Source organism: Macaca nemestrina, chromosome 10 (genome assembly GCF_043159975.1).
Source record: "Macaca nemestrina isolate mMacNem1 chromosome 10, mMacNem.hap1, whole genome shotgun sequence".
NCBI classification, from domain to species: Eukaryota; Metazoa; Chordata; class Mammalia; order Primates; family Cercopithecidae; genus Macaca; species Macaca nemestrina.
In genome coordinates this window covers 52,407,483-52,434,152 of record NC_092134.1, presented here as the reverse complement: position 1 = coordinate 52,434,152, position 26,670 = coordinate 52,407,483, and the positions used below count along the sequence as shown (strand labels likewise).

The 26,670-nt window shown below is 36.8% G+C and overlaps 1 long non-coding RNA gene across 3 annotated transcripts in view; it reads left to right on the top strand.

The window, feature by feature from the left end:
- LOC105473295 (uncharacterized) overlaps nucleotides 1–22,956 on the top strand; it is a 30,784-nt gene extending 7,828 nt beyond the window's left edge. The window contains exons 2-8 of one of the 3 annotated variants that reach the window (XR_011609015.1): nucleotides 1,880–1,960; nucleotides 7,786–7,848; nucleotides 9,817–10,026; nucleotides 11,041–11,091; nucleotides 19,190–19,275; nucleotides 19,511–19,574; nucleotides 20,484–22,956. This is a non-coding gene — a long non-coding RNA (uncharacterized lncRNA). The remainder of the gene's footprint in view (nucleotides 1–1,879; nucleotides 1,961–7,785; nucleotides 7,849–9,816; nucleotides 10,027–11,040; nucleotides 11,092–19,189; nucleotides 19,276–19,510; nucleotides 19,575–20,483) is intronic. The other 2 variants (XR_011609016.1, XR_003016166.2) reach the window with 2 other exon arrangements.
- The last annotated feature ends 3,714 nt before the right edge of the window (nucleotides 22,957–26,670 follow it).

The window sequence follows — 26,670 nt, the reverse complement described above, 5'->3', positions numbered from 1 at the left end:
TTTAATTCCTCCTTAAGATTTTTAATGTGAGCTTACTTTGTGTTTTTTGAGTTACATTTTTTCTTTTAGAAAATTATACTTTGACATTCTTTTTTTCAACATGATTAATAAAAATGGAAATGGTCACTTCCTTCAGATCTAATATCACTACCAGGTTTACAACTGATACTTGTGGGACCTGGAGAACATCACAAATGTAGATTCACATACAATATGACCAAATAGGTACAAGTTAGAAATCTGAATTTCAGACTACTACATGAAAATAGTACACTGTTCTTTTTTAACAAGCATCCCTTTATAATGAACACATTGAAAAATATGTATTAAACTTTAGTAATTCTTTATTATTAAAGGTCAAAAAATGTTTTAAATGACCAAATTTAAATTATTATGACACATTCTTGGCTGCTTCATTAAAAAGAGTAAAGTATTTGTATGGTTAATAAGCAAAACATATATATGTATATATATTTATCAGTCATTTTTATTTTATATATTATATTTATTGCATTCATATCAACAAAGTTACTCATATATTGTTATAATCATGGCTTTCACATAATTTGTATTCTTTTGACAGTAAGACAAAATTAGACAATCTTCTGAATCATCATAATGCTTAGGGTTTATTTTAATAACTTCATTTTGAAAAAGTATATGAAATTATTAATAAAGCTATAAAGCAATATTTATATTTGGAACTACCCTATAAAATTATATGCTAAAACATTGTAATAAGGGTAACATTTGAAAAATTAATGCTTTACAGAAACTATCACATAAATATTTAATTCAATTATATAATTTTATATTACTTATATCAAGATTTTACCCTCATAATGCATCATCTAAAATGATACATGTTTCTTGATTCTTCCTAATTCTTCAATGCTAGAATAGTATAAAGAAAATTTTAAATAGAACTATATGACTCAAATCTTCCTGCATTAGGAGTATAACTTAAATTTATAATAGAAAGCTGTTTTTTGTTTTTTGTTTTTTGTTTTTTGTTTTTGACAGAGTTTGGCTGTCACCCAGGCTGGAGTGCAGTGGTGCCATCTCGGCTCACTGCAACCTCGGCCTCCCAGGTTCACGACATTCTCCTGCCTCAGCCTCCTGAGTAGCTGGGACTACAGGTGCCCACCACCACACCCGGCTAATTTTTGTTTTTTAGTAGAGGCGGGGTTAGCCAGAATGGTCTTGATCTCCTGACCTCGTGATCTGACCGCCTTGGCCTCTAAAAGGGCTGGGATTACAGGTGTGAGTCACTGTGCCCAGCCTAGAAGCATTTTTTTAAAAATAGAAATTAGTTTCTGTTTATTTGTATATGAATCTTTTTCTTCATCATCATCATGCAAATATTTTTCATTTATTTAATGTCTTCCTATTTTATTAGGAAATCAGTTTTGTTGACATTTTCTCACACATTTTTTAAGTTTAGAAACAACATTTTCCCTAAATTTTTACATAGTGTACCTTATCCTGTCAAAAATTGAAGTAGCCGATCTTAAATTTAAGTAAATTTTGAACTGATTGCCAACATTATCAATGGCAAACAACAATTTATACTAAGCAACAGCAGATAGTACAGACTCAAGGTTGATTTGATTTCTTTCACACTTCACTATTTTTTGTTGTTGTTCTTGGCATTTAAAAGATTGTTTTAATACGTTTAATACCTATCCAATTATTTATAACAAGCCCAGTGGGGATTTTTGATACATCATAAACATATTCTGCAATTAAAGTTTATGCAGCAAATATACAACAATTTTGAGCACCAGCTGTATAACATTACGGGTAAATTAAAAATATTAATAAACATTGAAACCTCAAATTTTCACCACAATAATATACAATTTTTATAATTTCAAAGGTACAATCCCATACTTATACATATTGCATGAGATTCTCAGATGTATCATGGAATTTGTCAAGGAAGAATTCTGTGCTTAAGGTAGGTCCTTTAGAATTTAAGTTTTCTGGGTCAAGGCACGGACTAATGAACTTCATTTAACAAGATCATGGGTTGGTGTAATAGTTGGATAATATATGAAATATAGAAATTCCGCAAATTCCTCCCAAAACAGAATGAGAGCTTTAAGTATCCCCTCTTCTCAGCACTTGAGTTTAGGGTGGTTTCACTATTCATTCGTTATTTGAGAACCTTCTGTTGTTTTCTCTAATTCCTCTAGTGTATATTGTTTCAACAGCACATGCTTGATATTTTCATAGTGTGTCTGAGAGTGGTTATAATGTGGCATTTGGTATTTTTATTTTATGAAATATATCCAAAAAATGTTTACGCTGTTGGCATAGCTGAAGACACATTTCTTTGTAAGAGGTCAAAATAAGCCCATATATAGCACAAAGAATGATTCTAGCTTTTTGTCTACAATTCTGGAAGTACATATTTGTTTTTAAGAGATACATTTAGCACTATTTCATGAGCTTCCCCTTGACAATTTTTTAACTAATTTAATACAATGAAAAAATTAACCATTTTTAAAACTTCAAGCACTGTCCAGTAGAAATATAATGTGAGCCACATAAGTAATTTTGAAAAAATGAAAAAAGTAAAAATAAGAGGTAAAATTTTAAGGATGCATTATATTTTAGTCAACATATCTAAAGGCAATGTCATTTCAATATAAAATCAATATAAAACCTTATTAAGATCTATGCCATTCTTTTTTTTCTCACAGTAAGTCTTCAGAATTCAGTGTTTATTTTGTACTTGCAGCCTTTTGGGCCAGCCTCACTTCAAGTGTTCAATGGTCACATTGGCTAGCAACTACCACATTGTAGAGTATAAATACAGACCAATGTGAATTCAAATTTAAGAGAAATATGAATGGTATCATAAAATGTTTTTCAGCCTTCATTGGTGACTCTCATAAATACTGCACGTTTTGAAAGTACTGCTGAGACTGCAAATTGGAATGGGAGGCGAGTAAATGGACACTCAGAATGCCTGGGAAATAGTATTTTGTTAGGCAAGGTCTTGTATGCCTAAGAAAAGGAATTCCACAAGTTAGTTAATTTATCTTTTCTCTTTCCGTTCACCACTCTTCACCACTCAATTTATCTCCTCAACTGTCTCAACTTCAACAGCAGCATCACTCATAAACCTCCATACCTACTAACAGCAGTTGTCTTTGTTTTGACAAGAGATGTGAAAGAGCCCTTCTTGGGGCTTGACTAGTGTTTGTAACATGTAGAGCCCTCTTAAGTGCTGCATCCACCATTTACGCCTGGTAAAACTTGAAATAATTCTGATCCTCAGTGTCTAAGGCTCTGGTTTTTATTTTCTGAGTAACTGTCCAAAGAAGAATACATGATCTTTACAAAAACAAATACTTTGCTACTGCAAATCATCCTGCTGAACCAATTTTCTTTTTCTCTCTCTATGTGTGTGTGTGTGTGTGTGAGAGAGAGAGAGAGAGAGAGAGAGAGAAAAAGAGGGAGAGAGAAGAGAGAGAAAGATATTTTGGACAAAGAAAAAAACAAGTCTTCAGAAATAGAGCAGTTATAGCTCTGATTAAAATGGACCAAGTAATTGTCCCAATTTTCTTCAAAAACAGAAACAGGAGGCAGAGCCCTTGCTTTATTTGTGTGTAACAAAATAGCCTAATAAGATGCTCCCTCTTCTCCAACAAAGCAATCAATTCAAATTCCACCATTTCTCTGAAATTCCTTTCCAAGTCTCTGTTTTCTAATTTTATCTGACCTCAGATTATAAGAACAGTGACATTTTTCTTTTTTAAAAAAATATTTTTATTTTAAGTTCTGGGGTACATGTACAGCACCTGTAGGTTTGTCACATAAGTAAACATGTGCTGTGGTGGTTTGCTGCACCCATCAACCCATCACCTGGGTGTTAAGCCCAACATACATTAGCTGTTTTTCCTAATGCACTCCTTCCCCCAACTCCACCCCACGACAGGCCCCAGTGTGTGTTGTTCCCTTCCCTGTCTCCATGTGTGCTCATTGTTCAGCTCTCACTTACAAGTGAGAACACGTGATGTTTGGTTTTCTGTTCCCTTGTTAGTTTGCTGAGGTTAATGGCTTCTAGCTCCATCCACATCCCTGAAAAGGACATGATCTTATTCCTTTCTATGGCTGCATAGTATTCCATGGTATATGTGCCACATTTTCTTTATCTAGTTTATCATTGTTGGGCATTTGGGTTGATTCCATGTCTTTGCTATTGTGAATAGTGCTGCAATGAACATATGTGTGTATGTATCTTTATAATAGGATGATTTATATTCCTTTGAATCTAAAAGAAACATAAACAAATTTATAAAACAAACAAACAAACAAAAAACCCAAATAACCCGTTTAAAAAGTGGGCAAAGGACATGAACAGACACTTCTCAAAAGAAGGCATTCATGCAGGCAACAAACATGAAAAAAAGCTCAACATCACTGATCATTAGAGAAATGCAAATCAAAACCACAATGAGATACCATCTCATGCCAGTCAGAATGGTGATTATTAAAAAGTCAAGAAACAAAAGATGCTGGTGTGGTTGTGAAGAAATAGGAATGCTTTTACACTATTGGTGGGAATGTAAATTAGTTCAACCACTGTGGGAGAGGATGTGGCAATTCCTTAAAGATGCAGAACCAGAAATACCATCTGAACCAGCAATTCCCTTACTGGGCATATACCCAAAGGACATTTTTTGAAATTGATATCTAAAGTGGTTAATGAATATTTTTCCAAGTAATTCATTTATTCATATAAGCATATTTTATACTGCATTTGTTCATTTCACCACCATTCTAGTTGCTAGGTTTAAAATCATACAATCCCTATTTTTGGTCTTTTAAAAGGATGCATGTCATTGTCTAGGTTATTTATCTGTCCAAGTAAAAATATTTCTGTAGACAAGGTGACTTGGGAGAACAGAAGAAGGATCTATTAGTCAAGCAGGCATAGCATCAATTCCCAGTGCTATTTCTCTAGGGTAATAAGAATTAAATTCAGTTCCCTAGATTAATCTGTATTCATTTTCCAACTATTGATGACCTTGAAACCATGAAACCACAATTCAACTGGGGGCTGAACCCAGCTGAGACTGCCTTCTAAAGCCATAGAAAAAAACAAATTCAACCCACTTGCAGCCACATCTTTACAATTCCCACAACCATCCCTATTGCATAAAAATGCTGACTCTGATAGAGGGATCAATGAATTACCTGTTATTTCTTACAACATGCCTCATTGCTTCTCTCTATTTATGGGCAAAATGGTGGATTGAAAACGGCACAATTAATATTAAGGAGGGTAACACAATGACTTTTAGAAATTGATGCTAAGAATACAATTCGTTAACTTCACACAGTCATTGACTTAACTGTCTATAATTGTAATACAGGAAAGAAGGGTGTGGGTGTGTTTCTGGGTTTGGGCTCCACAGCTCAGAAAATACACCAGTGAATCCTGGCCCATGAAGTCTTACTAGAGTGTTCCAAAATAATGAACTGAAGAGGACAATGAAGAGGAAAAAATCAATAGTATTTATTCTGATTTACCTATATCAGAGGTGTGGTAAATTAATTTTTTTAATTGAAAATATGAAGTTGTATATGTATTTAAAATAAAAATTGTATTAAATTTTCATTCTGTAGTTCCTCAAAAACAATGATGGCTATTTATATATATATTTTTTATATATATATATATTTATTTACACACATACTCCCTTTAAAGTAGCTCAAAGAATGCTCACATATATTTTCCCATTTATCTTCATAAGAGTCCCTATGAGATACAGAGGGGTTATTATTATCACCTCCTTAGAAATAGGGAATGTGAAACAACAATAGGTTAAATTAATAGTGGCAACCATAAATTGATTTATAGCTTTGAAACCTTGCAAAATAAAATCATGCTTAGTTTACAATATATTTTTAGAAATAATGGCTTCCCGGGTGTTTTAAAGGCATTATCTATCACTTTAGACTTTATCTGATAATTGTAAAACGTAGAGGTTTTTCAATTACCCTAGAGGCTCATATTTTATTTCTTGAGATATAATCCACATCAGAAAATAATGCCTGAATGATGTATGTAAATATTAATAGAATTTTGGTCAATAATTAACCAGTGAAGAAAACTCAACAATTTCTACATACACCTGAGTACTTGAGGAATTAATTTATGGATAAATGGAAAAAAATGCAATTCACGTTTTCTGGTACAGCTTTACTATTCTAAACATACCTCACACAATCATTCACTTCCAACTGTGTCATATTGAAAGATTTCATGAGGATGTAAAATGGCTGATATACAATTCAGATTACTTTCATAACCTTGGTTCAAATGAAAATATGGGGGGAAAAAGTCCAATATGTTTTAGTTACAAAAAGAGACAACAAAAACACAGACAATAAATTAGTCTCTAAACCTTGCCTTAATAGACTGTCTGCTCTTGCAGGCAACCCTTGGGAATGGTTTAATTTATGTCCTAGCCTGAGGGCGTATGCCAGAGAGACTTTCACGTATGTTCCAGTATTTAGCTTTTCCCTCCATCTTCTCCCAGTATTGACATTATCTTTTCTTTGCTAATCTTAACATAAAAAAGGGGTTTTTTTTTTTAATAGGAGGCAAGATGATAGAATCCTTTTTTTTTTTTTTTTGCTTTCTTTCCTCATTCTTCCTTCTCTATTGTTTTAAATAAAGAGGTTTTGTATGTACAATTTGAATACCATAAAAATGTAGGGTTCTTCATCTCCTGAATATAATTTCTAGAACAGAATTCTGTAAATGTGCTGCTTTAGTTCCCTTTAGGAGCATGTATTTTACTTCTCTTGTGTGGGTATGCACATTCCACTCCTGTACTGATAAACTGTATCTACAGCCATGGAGCCACCGCTATATCCCAGTAAATGTTGCAGAATTACTTGAACATAACTGAAGGTTGTATATCAAGGGCAGAATTTGATGCCTCGTTGGAAATTGAAGCACACCTGGAATGAGGAAATACATGTAAAGTATCTAGCAGATTGCCTGAGTAGCACATCAAAAGCACTGAATAAATCCTGGTTACCTTTTCCTTCCTTCTTTCAGATTACAGATGTCAGCCAAGTTATTGTCCAGCTTGGGAAGTGTTATGGTCTGTATTAGCATGTGTGAGAAGCACAGAGGGAGAATTTCTAACTTTCCGGGCACTGAGGCTCACTAGCTGCCCTCGACAAAAATGAGAAGCTCAAACCCACTGTATATTAGGCTTGTTGACCCCTTAAACTGCACACTGTTAGTTTTTCTGAAGAGTTGTTTCAATTGCTGTCAACACAGAGCAGTGTCTTTGGTACTACAAGGCACTTGAGCTTCTTGTCATTGACTCTTTTTAAAATTTAGTTTTGATAAGAATAATTCTCCTTTTCATAGCTATCAATAAAAGCACTGTGATAAAACGAGGATGTTTAGTGAATACAATGATAATGACATTTTCAGATCTGAAGTGAATAGGCTTTATATGTCTCCATAACTAGAGCATCACTCAGAGCCAAAAGCAGAAAATCAGGTGGTCTTGTGATTAGTCACATTCCTGAACCCATCTTGTTCTGATGCAAACTATTTTGATTGGATTTGGACCAGGCTTGAATATCGGAGATGGAAGGTGGGGGTACGTGGAAAACTGGAGGCAGCTGATAAGGTTCTCTGTGTGGAGTCAATTTGGTTAACTATTTGGTTCTTCACAAATTCACTGACATCTTTGAGAGCAGTTTTCTGTCTTCTGCTACTTTTGTTTTTGTTTTGCGCAGCACCTATACCGGTATGAGCTCACCTGAAGGAGGCCACTAATATTTCTAAATCAAACTAATAAGGTAAGAAGTCTCCCCTGCACACTCAATCTAAGGGGACCCGCCAAGCACTGTAGAGCCCATCTATCTATTATATTTCACTTGTTACCTTTATCACTTTCTGACATTTTCAGTTCATTTGGTTTCCTGTTTATTACCTGCTATCCCCATGAGGACAGAGCCTTCAGCACATAGAAAACTGCCTGAACTACTAAAGATATTAAATAGTATAAGATTTGTTGCATAAATAAATAAATAAATAAATAAATAAATAAATAATGCTAAGGTTTTAAAGGATTTCCTTTTCAGGATGAACATAAACATGGCCCTGGAAAATAATGAAACAGCTCTGCCCCGTCACACCATTGAGTTTCCTGAAATACAAGGAAAAACAGGCTTAGCCTCCTAAAAATCTATGAGTAGTTCCAGCTAATCTTTAGTTCCATCAATCTCAAGCCAAAGGAACTCTGGAATGTATCAGATATTAGGAGTTTGGCTATAATTGAGTCACATTAGGAATATGATGAACCAAACAAAATGCAATTGATAGCATTATTTTGGGGACATACAATTATTTATTAGAAAGGTGCTGAACTGAGGATAAAGTCTTTGCGTCATTAGAAGCTACTTTTCATCAGGAGAAGAGTTGAAACAAATAGAAATAAAGGCTATTCTACTGTTGGTTGCCATCCACCATAAACCAACAATCTCCTAGATCAGGGGTCCCCAACCCCAGGCTGTGGACCACTATCAGTCTACCGCCTGGTAGGAACCCAACTGTCCAGGAGGAGGTGAGCAGCAGGCCAGCTAGCATTATTGCCTAAGCTCTGCCTGCTGTCAGATCAGCACAGGCACTAGATTCTCAGATGCACAAATGCTATTGTGAACTGCCATGTAAAGGAGATAGGATGTGTGCTCCTTAAGAGAATCTAACTAATGCCTGATGATCTAACGTGGAACAGTTTTATCCACCCCCACAACCCCACCAGTCTGAAACCAGTCCCTGGTGCCAAAAAGGTTGGAGACTGTGGTTCCAGATTATTACTTATAAATAGGATATGGAGCCTAAAACTCTTCCTTGTAATTCACATGCATAGTTGTTGGTAAAGAATTTCTGTCGGTATACTGAAAGAGAAGCTGACCAATAATGTGTGATCAGACTAAAACTCACTGTAGCAATGACCCGCATAGCCAAAGCAGTCAGCCTGATGAGTAATACATGTCTAGAAAATTCTTCTTCTCTGTTTGATCACAAAGAGGTTGATATAATAGGGTCTTTCATTGGAATGAGAGGCCTAATATCTATTTCAGGTTCAATGTGCCTAAAGAAAAAGTGTATTTGTATTATTCAGCATAGTCATCATATTCAGTATTATACATGAGGTTATTTGCAGTAGTGAACACAAAAATGTTAGTCATTTAAGATAATGATTACTTCTCACTTGTATGTCACCAAGGGTTAACCTGGGAGCTCCACTCATCGTGGTTACTCAAGGATCTAAATTGAAAGTAATTTCCTTAGTTTATCAATAAGGTCGCTATTTCAACATCATGCCTCCCCATTTGCCTTGGCAGGAAAGGAGAGCATGAACATTTGTTCTCCCCTCTGAAATGCTTCTTTCAAAACAGACAAAAAGACTCTCATCCCTGCTCCTCACATTTAATAGACCTGTGCAGGTCACACAGGCATTCCTAACTTTAATAGAACATAGTTTCTTCTTGTCCATCCAGTAAAGCTTTAGTTATGTCTGCTACAACAGCTCTGAGTATGAAAAAAGTGTTACCATAGAAGCTGAGTGCAGCAGGGTGTCATAATGCAAAAAGAGAACAAACGACTTTTAGCAGAAAACCTAGAGATATTGGCAGCAGAAAAAAAAATGGGTATGGTGCAGTCAGTGAAAGGGAGCAGTGTCACCTCCAAATCTCCCTCCCTTTTCCTCCATTTAACTGCTTTTTATTTCTCCTCTCTCTCTCCTTTTTTCTCTCATCCAGTATCTCATGCACACCACTAATAAAATTCTAAGGTTCCCCCCGCACCAAACCTCTGAATGGACCCAACCTCTTGGCCAAGGGCATTCCAAAATTAACCTGAAAAAACTAGATCAGACCATGATGGGAAGGAGAGGTCAGAGATGCCTCATTATGCCCTTCTCCCTTTTGGAATTCAAGAAAATCCAACCAGTATTAACATCAACATAGACCGTAAGTCTGATTAGAAACATTTACAATCTATTCTCTCTGAAGCCTAGAGGCTTCATCTGCATGATAAAACCTTTGTCTCCTCAACCCCTTATTATAACTTAGACATTCCTTCTGATTGATAACAACTCTTTCAACCAATTGCCATCAGAACATTTTTAAATCTAACTGTGATGCGGAAGCCCTCACCCTCATCACCCCCCCCCCACTTCAAGTTGTCCTGCCCTTCCAGATTGAACTAATGTAAATCTTACATATATTGATGGATGTATTATGTCTCCCTAAAAACAAACCATACCCCAATCACCTTTGGACATGTCATCAGGACCTCTTGAGGCTGTGTCATGAGTATGTCCTTAGCCTTGGCAAAATTAACTTTTTAAATTGATTGAGACCTGTCTCAGATACTTTTGGGTTTACACATGTGGGATAAGAATATTGCTAAGAACTTGGAGGTAAAATGATAGTGTATTCTGAACACCTAATGATGTTACTCAGATCACAGACTTGGCTCCACAATTGTCTCAGGTCCTTTTAGGTTTTGGGGTGATAATGACAAGGCACATTCACATATATTTATTTTCAGGTTAAGAACGTGAGGGCACTTTATTGCTGGCTGTCACTCAGGGTACAAAGTATGGGCTGATCTAATAGAAGGAGCAAGAATTAGAAATTTATCTCAACAGTCTGTAACTCCCCATTGTATCATTTTCTTCCTGTCAGTGAAGACATGTATGTTCATTTACACATCATGGTAGCCAACAGAGCAGGCAAAGAGCATGTGTGGCTCCACCAAGCCATTCTCAAAAGGAGGCCAGTGCCTTTACCTTTTAAGCACCTGAACTATTGAAAATATAGTTCTTCTCTGTCATCACTAGAGAGGCTCAGCTGCTTGACTTCACTTCTTCTCAGTCACACTTATTTAAATACAAACCCAAATGTACATCATCATAACAAAAACTTTCATTTTTGAGTCTAACAACTTTTTCAAATTTGGTTTGTTGACCATCTAAACAGGATCTTCGTCTACAAGCCATGCCTAAAATATTCACAGGATTTTCTCTGATCGTAAGTACAAGCTGTATCTAAATAGTTTACTGTAAAAAATGTAGAATGATATAAAATGAAATGCTATAACACAAAATAAATGAAATTACAATGTGCTAATTTTATATTAGTAATAAAAGTACAAAAGTAATAACTAACGTTTTGATGAGCATTTCCTGTGTGCCAGGCATTCTGTTGAGTCATTTACATAGGCATTCTTATTTAATCATCAAGAGAAACCTATGACAGAAGTTCTGTTATTGTCCCCAAAGTGACAAGTGAAGAACCGAGAAATTAAGTAACTTTACCAAAAGTTCGAGACAGGACTATACTCTTTGATATTCATCATGATATTTAGCTAACACAAATAAATGCACAAGAAGCAATGAGAGTAGAGGCGAAGTTCTGTCTAAGTCTTCTGGAAGAAATCAAATCAATAAAACCTTTACAGAGAATGTGATATTTTGAGGCAGGACTTGAGAACCATTAAGAGTTTTCCTGTCCTATAAGCATTTTAGACTGAGGGAAAAACGTTAGAATAATACGAAGTTTAGAGGAAGTAAAGGAAACTAAGACTCAATAGCTTAAAAGGTTAAATTGCAAAGTGCCTTTTGAGCCAAGCATAAGAGTATATAGATTGCACAGTGTAGGTGATGGAGAACTACTGAAGAATTAGGAGAAAAAAGTAGCTGTGTTTATTTGCTTATGAAAAAATAACACCCTGTGGCAATGGAAGATGGGTTGGAATAATATGGAAGGGAACTGTGGTACTCACGCCTGTAATCCCAACCCTTCGGGAGGCTGAGGTGGGTGGATAATTTGAGGTCAGGAGTTTGAGACCAGCCTGGCCAACATAGTGAAACCCGGCCTTTACTAAAAATACAAAAATTATCCAGGCATGGTTGCGTACACCTGTAGTCCTATCCACTTGGGAGGCTGAGGCAGGAGAATCACTTGAACCCAGGAGGTGGAGGTTGGGGTGAGCCGAGATTGCACCACTGCACTCCAGCCTGGGTGACAGAGAGAGACTCTGTCTCAAAAAAAAAAAAAAAAAAAAAAAAAAAAAAAAAAAAACAAAAACTATACGGAAGGGAACTATAGACTCTTTAAATATATTGCACAAATATAAGTCTCAGAATCAATTAGTATAAAAAAATATGAATTACAGAGCCACATAGACCTGGGTTTGAAACCTAGTTGTATTATTAATACATAGTAACTCTGACTGCTAGAATATTTTTTAACTTTTTTAAAGTCTGTTTTTTTTCAACAGTAAAATAGAAATGACCACAATACTTACCTTATTAGAAATGCTTAATGATTTAACATGATAATGATTATCAACCCCTTAGCATAGTGCCCTGAATATACTATGCACTAAAAACCATCAGCTGTTATTATTATGAAAATGCTTCCTATAGTATTTGGCATGAAGTTGGTTCTTGGGAATAGGTAGCCTTTTTCTGTACCCATATCATCATCTTTATCAATCTACTTACCTACATACCTCAGTTGTAGTACCAGAATGTATTACAGAGAAGGAATTAGACCACTAGAAGAACGAATTAAACCATTAGAAGCAAAAAGAACAGAAAACAACCTTTTGTGAACTTTTTCTACAAGATACATAATAGGAACCAAGACTTTTCTGTCTATATATCCTCTTACAAAGACCCAGTTCTCCCAGAGGAAATCAGAGAAGGTCCCGCATATTGTACATGGGGAGACAGACATCTGATGAAAGCAAGAAGAAAATGTTATGGGCTGTGGCTTTTCAGGAAGTAGAAAGTAAAGCTAATATGCCACAGGCCCTAAGATGGTGGCCTCCATAAACAGCAGGAGTGAAAAAATTACCCTCTTTTGTAAACATCTCAGATGAAGCTACAGCAATATCAAGGCAAGGGACATGGTAGTATGAGAAAGGAAAATAAATTTTGATAACTTCCTGTAATAGTTAATGTTTAAAGAATCTCTTATATGTGTAATTTTGATTATATAATACTTAAAATATGTATGTGGCATATCCTCCCATATATATATATATATATATATAAAATGTATGCTTTAATTAGAAAAAACAGAAACTCTCTAAGTAATCCAAGAAGGAAAATATTTAACACAAGAAGCTAGAAGATTGGGAAACCATTCAGTATGTTGAAAGAGCAGAGATTGAGAAAAGCCACCATAACTCTCAGGTCCACTGCAAGCTTTCTGAGAGTCAGGCAACTTCAGTAAACAGGAATTCATTGTGTGTCTTTGTAGCTGCCTCTAAGCCAAAGGCAGATAAGTTTTAGGAGAATTCCCAGAAGCCGTTTCAAAACTTCATATCTGCTGAAGCTCACATATATCCCACTGATGCCCCAAGAGCAATAAGACATTTTTAGCCTCTCTTAAGCTCTCTGTTTCTCACATGAATGCCTCTCATTGGTAAATCTAGGCCACAATCCAGTTGACAAGGGAAAAACAGAATAGAAGAATTTCTAAATAGAGCTAACTTGCCAAGAGTCATAGATAGTGATGGAAAATAACTTTTTACTAACCTTGGTGGTATATTATTCCACTGACGATAAGACATTCATTAAAATTTTAGCCTAGAACTTTTTAGTTTGCCAAAAGATTATGGAATTTATAATAATATGTGTACTTTCAGCATATTTCTTTATACATTATGTTAAACATATGCATACTTCATGGATGATATGCAAACAAATGTAGACATCAACTAGAATAGTCTTTTCAATAAATGGTGCTGGAACAAATGGATCTCTACATGCAGAAGAATGAAGTTAAACCCCTACCATACATCATATACAAATATTATTCAACATGGATCAGAGACATAAATGTAATAAACTATAAAAATTACCAGAAGGAAACATAAGAATAAATATTCAAGACTTTGGATTAGGTAATGCTTTTTTTAAATAGAACACCAAATGCACAAAGAAGTAAATGAATCCGTCCTCATCAAAATAAAAACTTGGTTTCAAAAGACAGCATTGATAAAGTAAAAAGACCACTCAAAGAATAGGAGAAAATATTTGCAAATTATAGGTATGATAAAGAACTTAATCGAGAATATGTAAAGAACACTTATAAGTCAACAACAAAAAGATAAAAGTCCCAACTAAAACACAAACAAAAGATGTAAATAAACATATCTGCAATATAGAAACAAATAAAAATATGTACACAAGAAAAAAGATTCAAATTAGTTATCAGGGAAATTGAATCAAAACCACAATGAGATACCAAATCACATATACTGGGATGGCTAAAATAAAAAAGATAGACACAGTTTGAGCATCTGTAATCTGAAATCACCAATTCTCCAAAATCCAATTTTTTTTGAGCACCAACATAATGCAACAAGTGAAAAATTTCATGCCTGACCTCATGTGATTGGTCACAGTCAAAATGCAGGTGCACAATACATAGATTTTTCAGTATCCTCAAGGGAAAAATGACCTTTGCAGCTGCCTTCAGCTGTGGTATATTTTTTTCCACACCTGCCCAGTTTTCCTCAACAAGCATGTCCACAAAATAATAAAATGGCATGTGTACAGGTTGGACAAACCAATGACAGGTTCCCCATGATGCCCCAAGTGGGCCCAAGATCTATATGCATTACTCACAGTGGTTTTTGTGTATTCTCTCCTCTGTGGTGTAAAGGTGTTGTTGAAAATATCAAAAAGGCCCGAAGGTACCCCTCTAGATAACAATGATAAGAGAAAGAGAGGGCATTTATGTTTATCTATAGCACAGAAAGTCAAGCTGTTTGAGAAACTGAACAGCAGTGTAAGTATGAAACATCTTACAGATGAGTATGGTACTGGAATGACATATGTCACTGTAAGACCTAAAGAAAGAGAAGAATAAGCTGTTGAAGTTCCATACTGCAAGTGATGGACAGACATTAATGAAAAATAGAAAAACACTGCATAAAGCTTAAAATAAAGACCTTGATTGAATATTGGAAGTGTCGATCCACGAGTGTTGTAGTGAAAACATGTGTAATGGTACACTGATCGTGAAACAAGCAAAAATCTACCGTGATAAACTGAAAGTGGAAGAGAATTGTGAATATTCAGCAGGATGGTAGTGGAAATTTAAGAAAAAACATAGTTGGCTGGGCACAGTGGCTCACGCCTGTAATCCCAGCACTTTGGGAGGCCGAGGTTGGTGGATCACGAGGTCAAGAGATCGAGACAATCCTGGCATACATGATGAAACCCCATCACTACTAAAAATACAAAAATTAGCTGGGCATGGTGGCACGTGCCTGTCGTCCCAGCTACTCGGGAGGCTGAGGCAGGAGAATCGCTTGAACCTGGGAGGCAGAGGCTGCAGTGAGCCGAGATTGTGCCATTGCACTCCAGCCTGGTGACAGAGCTAGACACCATCTCAAAAAAAAAAAAAAAAAAAAAAAAAAAAAAAAAAAAAAAGACACAGCACTACTTTTTAAAAGATTGTTGATGATAAAGCATCTGCTGATCACAAGGCAGCAGAGAAATTCATTGACAAGTTTGCCAAGGTCATCAGTGATAAAAATCTGACTCAGGAAGAAGCCTATAATGCTGAATAAACATCACTACTTTGGCCTCCTTATACCAGAATGAAACTGACTACAGCGGATGAGGCACCCTGTACAAGAATTAAAGATTCCAAGGACAGAATAACCCTGCTGCGATGTGCTCATACAGCAGGCACATATCAGTGTAAACTTGCTGTGATAGGCAACATTTTGTGCTGTTTTCAAAGAGTGAGTATCTTACCAGTCCATTGTTCTGCCAACAAAAAGGCATGGATCACCAGGAATATCTTTTCTTATTGGTTTCACAAACATTTTGTACCAGAGGCTTGTGTTGATTGCGGGGAAGCTGGACTGGATAATGCCTGCAAGATTTTGTTATTTCCTAACAACTGTTCCGCTCATTTTCTAGCTGAAATTCTCATAAATAATAATTTATGAGATTGTGCCAGGTCCTTCCCTTGAAGTGTGACTTCCTAATTCAGCCTTGTGACCAGGGTATGCTTAGATCAATCAAGATTAAATATAAAAACACTTCCTTGAACAGTCTGTTATCAACAGTGAACTAAGATACAGGTGTGGAAGGTTTTCATAAGGCGTTTATCATGAAGGATGACAGATAAGCTGTTGCCAAGGCTTGGAACACAGTGACTAAGGACACAGTTTTGCAGACCTGACACAGTCTCTGGTCTACAACTATGTTCAGTGATGATGATAAATATGGTGGTGACTTTGAAAGATTCCACATGTCAAGTGAGAAAAAATGTCTGACCTCCTTACGTATGCAAAGAGTATACACTTAGAGTCCACCAGTAAGCTGGAAGAGGCGTATATTGAAGAGTTTTTAACATTGATAATGAGGCTCCAGTTGTTCATATTGATCAATGGTGAAATAGCCAAAATGGTTCTGAATCAAGGTAACTGTGATAATAGGGATGATGAGGATGATGTTAACACTGCAAAAAAAGTGCCTATAGGCAACATGGTGAAAATGTATGATGGGCTTATTGAACCAGAGCAGTGTGCATTCACGACAGAACAAAAAATAATTTCAGTTTGTAAAATCAAAGACTTCTAAGATAAAAACTGTTGTTAATGGGGCAGATGACTTTGGAGGAAACATTTTTAAAAGCCATCCAGCAGAATGCCTCCTCATGTGCCGGTTCCTCAACTGCTTCTGATGTTCTTATCTAAAAATAAGATGTACAATAATCTTATAATCAAAACACAGCACCATAGGTGGAGTCTGAAAGCCTGCTGTTGTTTGCTGTTTTGTTCTTTAACAGCTGATACAGGTTCTGGTGGTGCTGCTGTGCTGCTTAGTTACCCTGAATACATTATTTTTTCACTGTGTGAATGGTCTGTCATTTTGTTTTTCACTGTGAAGTACTTACGTGTGATTAAGTGTAAGAAAATGATTGCTTATATGTAGCATATAAATTCAGACTCAGAAATGATGGAGCTGCCACACAAGCAGTTTATCCACATGGGTGACTAAGATAGACGCCTTTGCTTTCTGATGTTTCAATGTACACAAACTTAGTTTCATGCATAAAATTATTTTAAAATATTGTATAAATTATCTTCAGGCTATGTGTGTAAGGTGTACATATAAATTAATTTTTGTGATGCGACTTGGGATTCCTCTTGAACATTTCTCATGATGTATATGCAAATATTTCAAAATCTGAAAAAATTCAAAATCTAAAATACTTCTGGTCCCAAGCATTGCAGATAAGGGATGCTCAATCTGTTCGAAGTGTTGCTTAGGATGTGGAGAAATTGGAATCCATATACGTTGCTGACAGGATTATAAAATGGTTCGGCAGGGCACGGTGGCTCACGCCTGTAATCCCAGCACTTTGGGAGGTCAAGGGGGCAGATCACCTGAGATCAGGAATTTCACACCAACCGAGCCAATGTGGTGAAACCCCCTCTCCACTAAAAATACAAAATTGCTAGGCGTGGTCGTGGGTGCCTGTAATCCCAGCTACTCAGGAGGCTGAGGCAGGAGAATCGCTTGAACCCGGGAGGTGGAGGTTGCAGTGAGCCGAGATCACGCCACTGCACTCCAGCCTGGACAACAAGAGCAAAATTCCGTCTCAAAAAAAATAATAAATAAATAAATAAATAATAAAAATAATAAAATGGTTCAACCATTTTGGAAAAGTTTGGCATTTTCCCAAAATGTTAAATACAGAGTTACCATATGATGTAGCAATTCCACTCTTAAGTATATACTGAAGACAATTGTAAGCATATGTCCATGCAAAAACTTGCATATGAGTGTTTATGGCAGTATTATTCATAACAGTCAAGATGTGGAAACAACCCAAATATCAATTGAGGAATTGATAAACAAAGCATCATATATCTATGCAATATTATTTGTTCATAAAAATAATGAAGTAGTGATACATATTACACCACAAATGAACCTCGAACATCATTGTAATGAATGAAACTAGACAAAAACTCCATGTATTGAATGATTCTATTTATGGGTCATGTTCAGAATAGACAAAATGATAGAGAGGAAAATAAACAGTAGTTTCTAGACACTGAGGTAAAGGGGAAAGGGGTAGTGAATGCTGTGGGGTTTCTTCTGGGTGTGACAAAAATATTCTGAAGTTAGATGGTAATGGTTGTTCTAAAATTAGATAGTGGTAAACATGTTAAAAACTACTGAATTGTACACTTTAAATGGTTTAATTTTATGGTATGTGAATTATATCTCATAAAAAGCTATAATTTAAAAAATAACAGAGCTGAAATGTGAAAAAAAGAAAACCCTAAGAAGAGAATGCTAGCAATTTAACATTTTATGTTAACAAATGTTTAGAAGTATTATAAGCTATAAAATAATATTAAAGAAACTATAAAATAATATATGAGATAATTATTTTAAATTTAAAGGTATATAAAATGAAAAGGAATTTAGAGTGGTTTATGATTTAAATGATAAATTACCCCATGGCAATGATCATTGTTGCTTTGCACTGTAACCAACATAGTCCCAGTACAACGTGAATGCCTACTCCAAACTTTTTCTTTCCTTCCTTCCTTCCTCCTTCCCTCCCTCCGTCTCTCTCTCTCTCTTTCTTTCTCTTTCTTTCTTTTCTTTCTTTCTTTCTTTCTTTCTTTCTTTCTTTCTTTCTTTCTTTCTTTCTTTCTTTCTTTCTTTCTTTCTTTCTTTCTCTCTCTCTCTCTCTCTCTCTCTCTCTTTCTTTCTTTCTTCCTTTCTTTTTCTGCAGTCTCAACTTCCAGAGATTCTGCCACCTCAGCCTCCTGACTAACTGGGATCACAGGCATGCACCATCACGCTTAACTAATTTTTCTATTATTTGTAGACATGGGGTTTTGCCATGTTGCCCAGGCTGGTTTCAAACTCCTCGGCTCAACTGATCTGCCTGTCTTGGCCTCCCAAACTGTTGGGATTACAGGCATGAGCCACCACACCTGGCCAATACATACTTTGAATTATACTTCTCTTTGAGTTTTAGCATTGTTATTTTAAGAATGTGTAATGGCTAGCACTTAGCCTTAGTAAAAACAAAGACCTGAAAATGTATTCTATTTTTTTGAAAGGTCCCACCAAGGTCTCCAAAAGGCATTCTAAAATTTAAAATTCTGTTGCATGTACATTATAATAAAATAAAGGTGAAGCAATAAAGGTAAGGTAATATCATAAAATAAAGATAGTAAAATGCAAAATTCAAGATGCTAAAGGAATTATTAAATAATGCTAAATTAGAATAAATTTGGAAGAAAATACATGTTTTATATTCATTAGGTTTCATCTAAAGCAAAGAAAGTTATTTTTAGAACCAGTGATATCTTTCTAACTTATAACAGTGCATGAAGGTAACTAACTTTACTAGGAAATAATGATATTGAATTATTCAACAGAAATACTTCAAGTTTTTTCAGAACAATGAAACGAAGAAAACATAAAAATAAAGAATCGGCATATGTGAGTTTTAAGTATCTAGATAAAGATGAATATTGGCCACATTTAAATTTCAAATAAGATCTATGATTTTCTTGGTATCAGCACTGTAGCAAAACGTTATTTTTATTATGTACCGGTAATAAATACTTTTAAGTACAATGGATATTTTCCCTTTCATACTTGCTAAATTTAAAAAGAAAATAAGTGATAATGAAGTAAATTGTGAATAGATTGCCATAGTATTCTATATAATCATCATTTCTTTTTTTCTTTTGCTATACTTATGCCTTATTTTCATTATATTTCTCTAAAATTCATTTTTACTTCTATGAACTCATCTTATTTCCTCTATTCTATGATCTCATCTTCTTACCTCTTGTCATTTTATGTGTCTTTTAGCATAATACTCCTATTATATATTTTATTCATCTGCTTTGTTTCATAAATCTGCTTATTAGATATGAAAATATTTTTCTTTCTCACCAAATGTTAAATCTTTTCTTTCTTTTTTTTTTTTTTTTTTTTGAGACGGAGTCTCACGCTGTTGCCCAGGCTGGAGTGCAGTGGCGCGATCTCGGCTCACTGCAAGCTCCACCTCCTGGGTTCACGCCATTCTCCTGCCTCAGCCTCCTGAGTAGCTGGGACTACAGGCGCCCGCCACCGCGCCCGGCTAATTTTTTGTATTTTTAGTAGAGACGGGGTTTCACTGTGGTCTCGATCTCCTGACCTTGTGATCCGCCCGCCTCGGCCTCCCAAAGTGCTGGGATTACAGGCTTGAGCCACCGCGCCGGGCCAAATCTTTTCTAAAGCACCAGTTCACATACATGAAAAACTATAACCTGTCTTTGAAGTTAAGCCAATTAGAAGAGATTACTAGTAGCAATTTTCTTTCACTTACCAGGATAATTTTAATTTTCTACCTCTTTACAGGAATCTGGGTCATCTCTGCAACCCATAGGATTTTGGGTTCACTACACTGATGGTATCTTTTTAGGATCTGGTGGCAAGAATCAACAAATACCCTAGATGCCTTGGTGTGGCACATAATGTGCCAGATGGTGGGAAGTATTCCCCATGAAAATTTGAGCGCCTGCCACCATGGTGAAGTTTCTAAGTTGTCAGTGGTCTATGCCACATTCACTCATTCTCTACAAGGTGGAAGTTAAGTTTCTACACCTTACACGCCCCTGCCATTGAGGAAAAGCCCCTTTAGAGTCTGCAGGCAACATGCCTTCCCACCATTCCTAAAGCCTGTACCTGTGGTCTCATGGGAAGTTTTCTATAACCAGCTGTATGAGAAAGCAAAAAATGTAAGGCTGGTTTACACATTAAAAATGGATTTTCAAAGTAAGAGCTATACAACTATAACATAACAACTCCACTCACTGGGGTCCTAGAAGACAGTAGGGGCAGAAACTTGAGCAGTGCACTTCAATGGTAGTGGAGATGACTAGACATATGGATACATACCCAACAATGAATGATCTCAATAGATTTTCTGAATAATAATAAACATGAAAGGAAACTGACTTGAGGATCAGTGACAAGGTATTCAGAGGAAGAAGTAAATGGGAAATCAGCAAAAGACCTCTTGGGTCATTACTTAGTGCAAATATATTTGTATCTCACATATACACTGCCTTGGCACAGGGCATACACTGCAGAGGAGTCTCGATAATCACACAGACAAGGTGACCTGGTGGATGTTGGAAGTCAGTCTGTCTTAATGCTTTTTTGTTTTCAGAGGCAGGGTCTTGCTCTGTTTCCCAGGCTGGAGTGCAGTGGTATGACTGTAGCTCAGTGCAGCCTCAAACTCCTGGGCTCAAGCAATCCTGCTACCTCAGCCTCCTGAGTAGCTAGGACTACAGGGGTAAGTGCCACCATGCCTGGCTTTTTAATTTTTTTTAAAGATTTTCTGTAAAGATGGGATCTTGCCATGTTGTGCAGGCTGGTCTTGAACTCCTGTCCTCAAGCAGTCCTCCCATCTCAGCCATCCAAAGTATTGAATTATGGGCATGAGTCACCATGCCTGGTCAATATCAGTCATTTTCAACAACCACCTAGTGTTTGCTCAATAAATCCAAGAAAAAGTGTTCAATGCAGCTCCAGTGGAAATTATCCAAGAGTTAAACCATATGAGTGTAACCCTCTCCAAGGCTAATCTGGCCAGGAAAGTTGCTAAATAATGAGTTTGCCAAGAGCTTGAGATGAAAGCTGAGTCTCTAATGATACCATTCCCCAGGACCAGCCAGTCATCTGGTGGCAAACTGATTACATTGGATTTTTATATCATACTAAGGTTAACAATTTGAAATCACTGAAATAGACACTGTGGGTATGCATTTTCCTTCCCAGTCCCATAATATTCTGTCAGAAACATGATGCTTGGATTCACTGAATGCCTTACTCCCAGTCTGTATTAGTTCGTTCTCACACTGCTGTAAATAACTACCTGAGACTGGGTAATTTATGAAAAAAAGAGGTTTATTTGACTCACAGTTTTGTAGGCTGTACAGAAGCATGGCTGGGAGGCCTCAGGAAACTTGCAGTTATGGCGGAAGGTGAAGGGGAAGCAATCATGTCTTACCATGGTGGGGCAGGAGAGAGAGAGCAAAGAGGGAAATGCTACACACTTTTTTTTTTGAGACAGGATCTTGCTCTGTTGCTCAGGTTGAAGTGTAGTGGCGTGATTTCAGCTCACTGCGACCTCCGCCTAGCCTCCTGGGCTCAAGTAGTGCTTCCACCTCCACCTCCCCAGTAACTGGGACTATAGGCAGGTGTCACTACATCTGGGTAATTTTTGTAGAGATGGAGTTTCACCATGTTGCCCAGACTGGTTTCAAACTCCTGGGCTCAAGCTATCTGCCTGCCTTGTCCTCCCAAAGTGCTGGGATTACAGGCATGAGTCACTGCGCCCACCCGTGCTCGACACTTTTAAAAACAAGATCTTGTGAGAACTCACTATTGTGAGAACAGGAAGGGAGAAATCTGCCCCCATGATCTAATCACCTCCCGCTAGGTCACTCCCTCAACATTGGGAATTATAACATGATACTTGGGTGGGGACACAAGAGTCAAACCATATCACTGTCATAGGATCCCAACTATTGTTTCTGACCAAGGAACTCATTTGCTGTGAGATTAATGAGAAGATAAACTAACACTATGAGAGTCACTGGTTTTACAGGGTACCCTATCACCTCCAGATACAGGAGAACACATGGGTGTGGAACCAGGGGAAGAAATAAGAGTGGTTCGTGGTTCGTCTTACTCTTTTTTGTTTTTTTGGTTTTTTTTGAGACAGAGTCTCACTCTGTCGCCCAGGCTGGAGTGCAGTGGCGTGATCTCGGCTCACTGCAAGCTCCGCCTCCCGGGTTCACCCCATTCTCCTGCCTCAGCCTCCCAAGTAGCTGGGATTGCCCGGCTTTTTTTTTTTTTTTTTTTAAGTAGAGACGGAGTTTCACCGTGTTAGCCAGGATGCTCTCGATCTCCTGACGTCGTGATCCACCCACCTCGGCCTCCCAAAGCGCTGGGATTACAGGCGTGACCCACCGCGCCCGGCCGGTCTCACTCTTAATATCCCAATTCCTGTCCCAACAACTTTGGGCTCCGGTTCCTAAGGGAGGAATTCTTCTACCATGGAATAAAACCAAATGTCTATGCAAATAGAAGTTGAAATTGCCATCTTAATATGTCATATAAATGAACTAACAGGCAAATCAGGGGTGTACTGAACAGTTTGGGGTAAATGATCCTGATTATTAAGGGAAAAGAAGGTCACTGCTACACAGTGGGGTGGAGTATGGAAAACTCGTACTGCTTCCATCTACAGAGGGAGAAATTAAGGGACAACTCTAGCAACTGAATACAGGTAAGATCATTAAAGTTTAGGGCACCCTGCCAAGCAAAGAACCACAGCACCTTAGGTACCAGCTGAGGACATAGAACAGTTACCAGAAAGGGAAGTTGTTAATATTAATTATTGCTTTATATCTAGAGACAGAAATTTCTATAGTACTCAGGCATTTGCTATGAATATATTTGTGTATATTAACCTATGTAATTTTTTATATCAAGTATTTTGGTGGTGGATAACCTGATAATTTAATGTTTAGGTTAAAGTTTATCAAAAAGGATTGTTACCAAACTGGAAGAATATGTAACATTACTAATTTGGGTAAAATAACTCGTAGAATTTGTGATCTTTTCTTTGTATTGAGAGAGTAAATTTCTTTTGAATCAGAAATAATTCCAATATGTTAGATTTTAGACCATTGCTATTTTTTTTTTTTTTTTTTGGTGTTTAAAAGTTTAAACATAGTTAGAAAGGTTTATATAGATGCTAAATGGCCAGAGGAGTGACTGCTGCATATTATTTCTTTTGGAGCAGCCAGCATGCACCCTTATTTCTTTTTCTGGCTGTCCTCAAATCACAGTGACTAGAAGCCTAGAAAATACGTGTCCCAGAATCCTTTGCCAGCAGGTTTCCTGGTTAGAGTTCAGCAAGCAGAGGTTACAAAGTCTGAAAGGTGAATGAAAAGCAGAAACCATTATTCTTTATTCAATGGGGAGATGTCTTGGGCTTCAACAGATATGATGCTTTGCAGCTCCTGCGGATCCCCTGGAAATTGTTCATCAGGTGCTATGGTGAGCTGAGATCCATGGTGTAGGGCTTCCTGTGATTCCTGAAACTTCCTAATCCTCTCATGGCTGGTGATGAAACTGAGTGTTCTTCGTGATTGAGTAATAGCGAATGTTCTTTATGATCGCTGCTCCTCCAGCCCTTTCTATGCATTTTAAATCACTATGTTCACTGTATTAAATTTATTCTTGCTTTAAATATCAGAGAGTTAAAAACAATTTTTTTTCTAATCGAACCCTGACTAATACCATGATATTGCTCAAATGAATCCTGAAAATTTGAGATTTGGCAACACAATTTGATTTAGCCTGCCCTTTTTCAAAGAATTGACAGGTCGACTCTTAACACACTGAGCTAAACCCTTAAACAGGCTTCACAGGATGGGAAATGAGAGAACATGATTGATCATTAAGGAAGATGTAAAACCTATGACACAGTGCATATATGATGGTGCTTACCTAAGATTATAATGGAATGGACGAATTCCTATCGCCTACCACGTCGTAGTCATCCTAAAGTTGTGCCACAACCTAACCTTTCTATGTTTAAATATACAAATATGTATCATTGTGTTACGATTGTCTACAGTATTCAGTACAGTCATATACTGTACAGGTTCGCAGCCTAGAAGTCATACACCCTCAATGTGTAGTAGACCATATCATATAGGTTTGTGAAACTACTGCACTCTATGATGTTTGCACAGTCAATGCCTAATGATGTGATGTATCCCCATTGTTAAGTGACACACTGTATTTTGAAATAACATTTCCTGAGTGCTTAGCTTGTGTTAGACTGCTTTGTTCTGAGAACTTTATGTGCATTATTTTATTTGATCCTGACAACAAACCAGTGAGGGAGGCACTATGATTACTCCTACTTTATTTTATTTTATTTTATTTAAATTATACTTTAAGTTCTAGGGTACATGTGCACAACGTGCAGGTTTGTTACATATGTATACATGTGCCATGTTGGTGTGCTGCACCCATCAACTCGTCATTTACATCAGTTATAACTCCCAATGCTATCCCTCCCCCGTCCCTTCTCCCCATAACAGGCCGCAGTGTGTGATGTTTCCCTTCCCATGTCCAAGTGATCTCGTTGTTCAATTCCCACCTATGAGTGAGAACATGTGGTGTTTGGTTTTCTGTTCTTGCGAAAGTTTGCTGAGAATGATGGTTTCCGGCTGCACCCATGTCCCTACAAAGGACACGAACTCATCCTTTTTTATGGCTGCATAGTATTCCATGGTGTATATGTGCCACATTTTCTTAATCCAGTCTGTCACTGATGGACATTTGGGTTGATTCCAAGTCTTTGCTATTGTGAATAGTGCCACAATAAATATACGTGTGCATGTGTCTTTATAGCAGCATGATTTATAATCCTTTGGTTATATACCCAGTAATGTGATGGCTGGGTCATATGGTATTTCTAGTTCTAGATCCTTGAGGAATCGCCATACGGTTTTCCACAATGGTTGAACTGGTTTACAATCCCACCAACAGTGTAAAAGTGTTCCTATTTCTCCAAATCCTCTCCAGCATCTGTTGTTTCCTGACTTTTTAATGATCGCCATTCTAACTGGTGTGAGATGGTATCTCATTGTGGTTTTGATTTGCATTTCTCTGATGGCCAGTGATGATGAGCATTTTTTCATGTGTCTGCTGGCTGTATGAATGTCTTCTTTTGAGAAATGTCTGTTCATATCCTTTGCCCACTTTTTGATGGGGTTGTTTGTTTTTTTTTTCTTGTAAATTTGTTTGAGTTATTTGTAGGTTCTGGATATTAGCACTTTGTCGCCATAAGCAGAAAGCTGAAACTGGATCCTTTCCTCACTCCTTATACGAAAATTAATCCAAGATGGATTAGAGACTTAAATGTTAGACCTAATACCATAAAAATCCTAGAAGAAAACCTAAGGAATACCATTCAGGACATAGGCATGGGTAAGGACTTCATGTCTAAAACACCAAAACAACAGCAACAGCAGCCAAAATTGACAAATGGGATCTAATTAAACTAAAGAGCTTCTGCACAGCAAAAGAAACTACCATCAGAATGAACAGGTAACCTACAGAATGGGAGAAAATTTTTGAAATCTACTCATCTGACAAAGGGCTAATATCGATTACTCCTACTTTAAAGATGTAAAAACAAAGGTTTAGAAGGGGAACTTGTCTGAACTAATATAGCTTGAAAATGGTGGAAACTACATTCATATCCAGGCATTCTCACTCCACCAACCTTACTCTTAAATATTGTAATGTGCTGCTTTGTGATACAATTTTAAAAGATCAATTCAAAAATACACAATCAATAAAAGTGATTAAAATGAATAACGCAGATGAACATAGGTCTTATATAAATTAAAATGTTTTCCGAGGCTTACTGTGTGACATGAATATGCTTCTTTTTGTCTCTCATCTTTTTGTGCACTCTTATTTCCACCACCGTTCTGGTTTTGGCTGT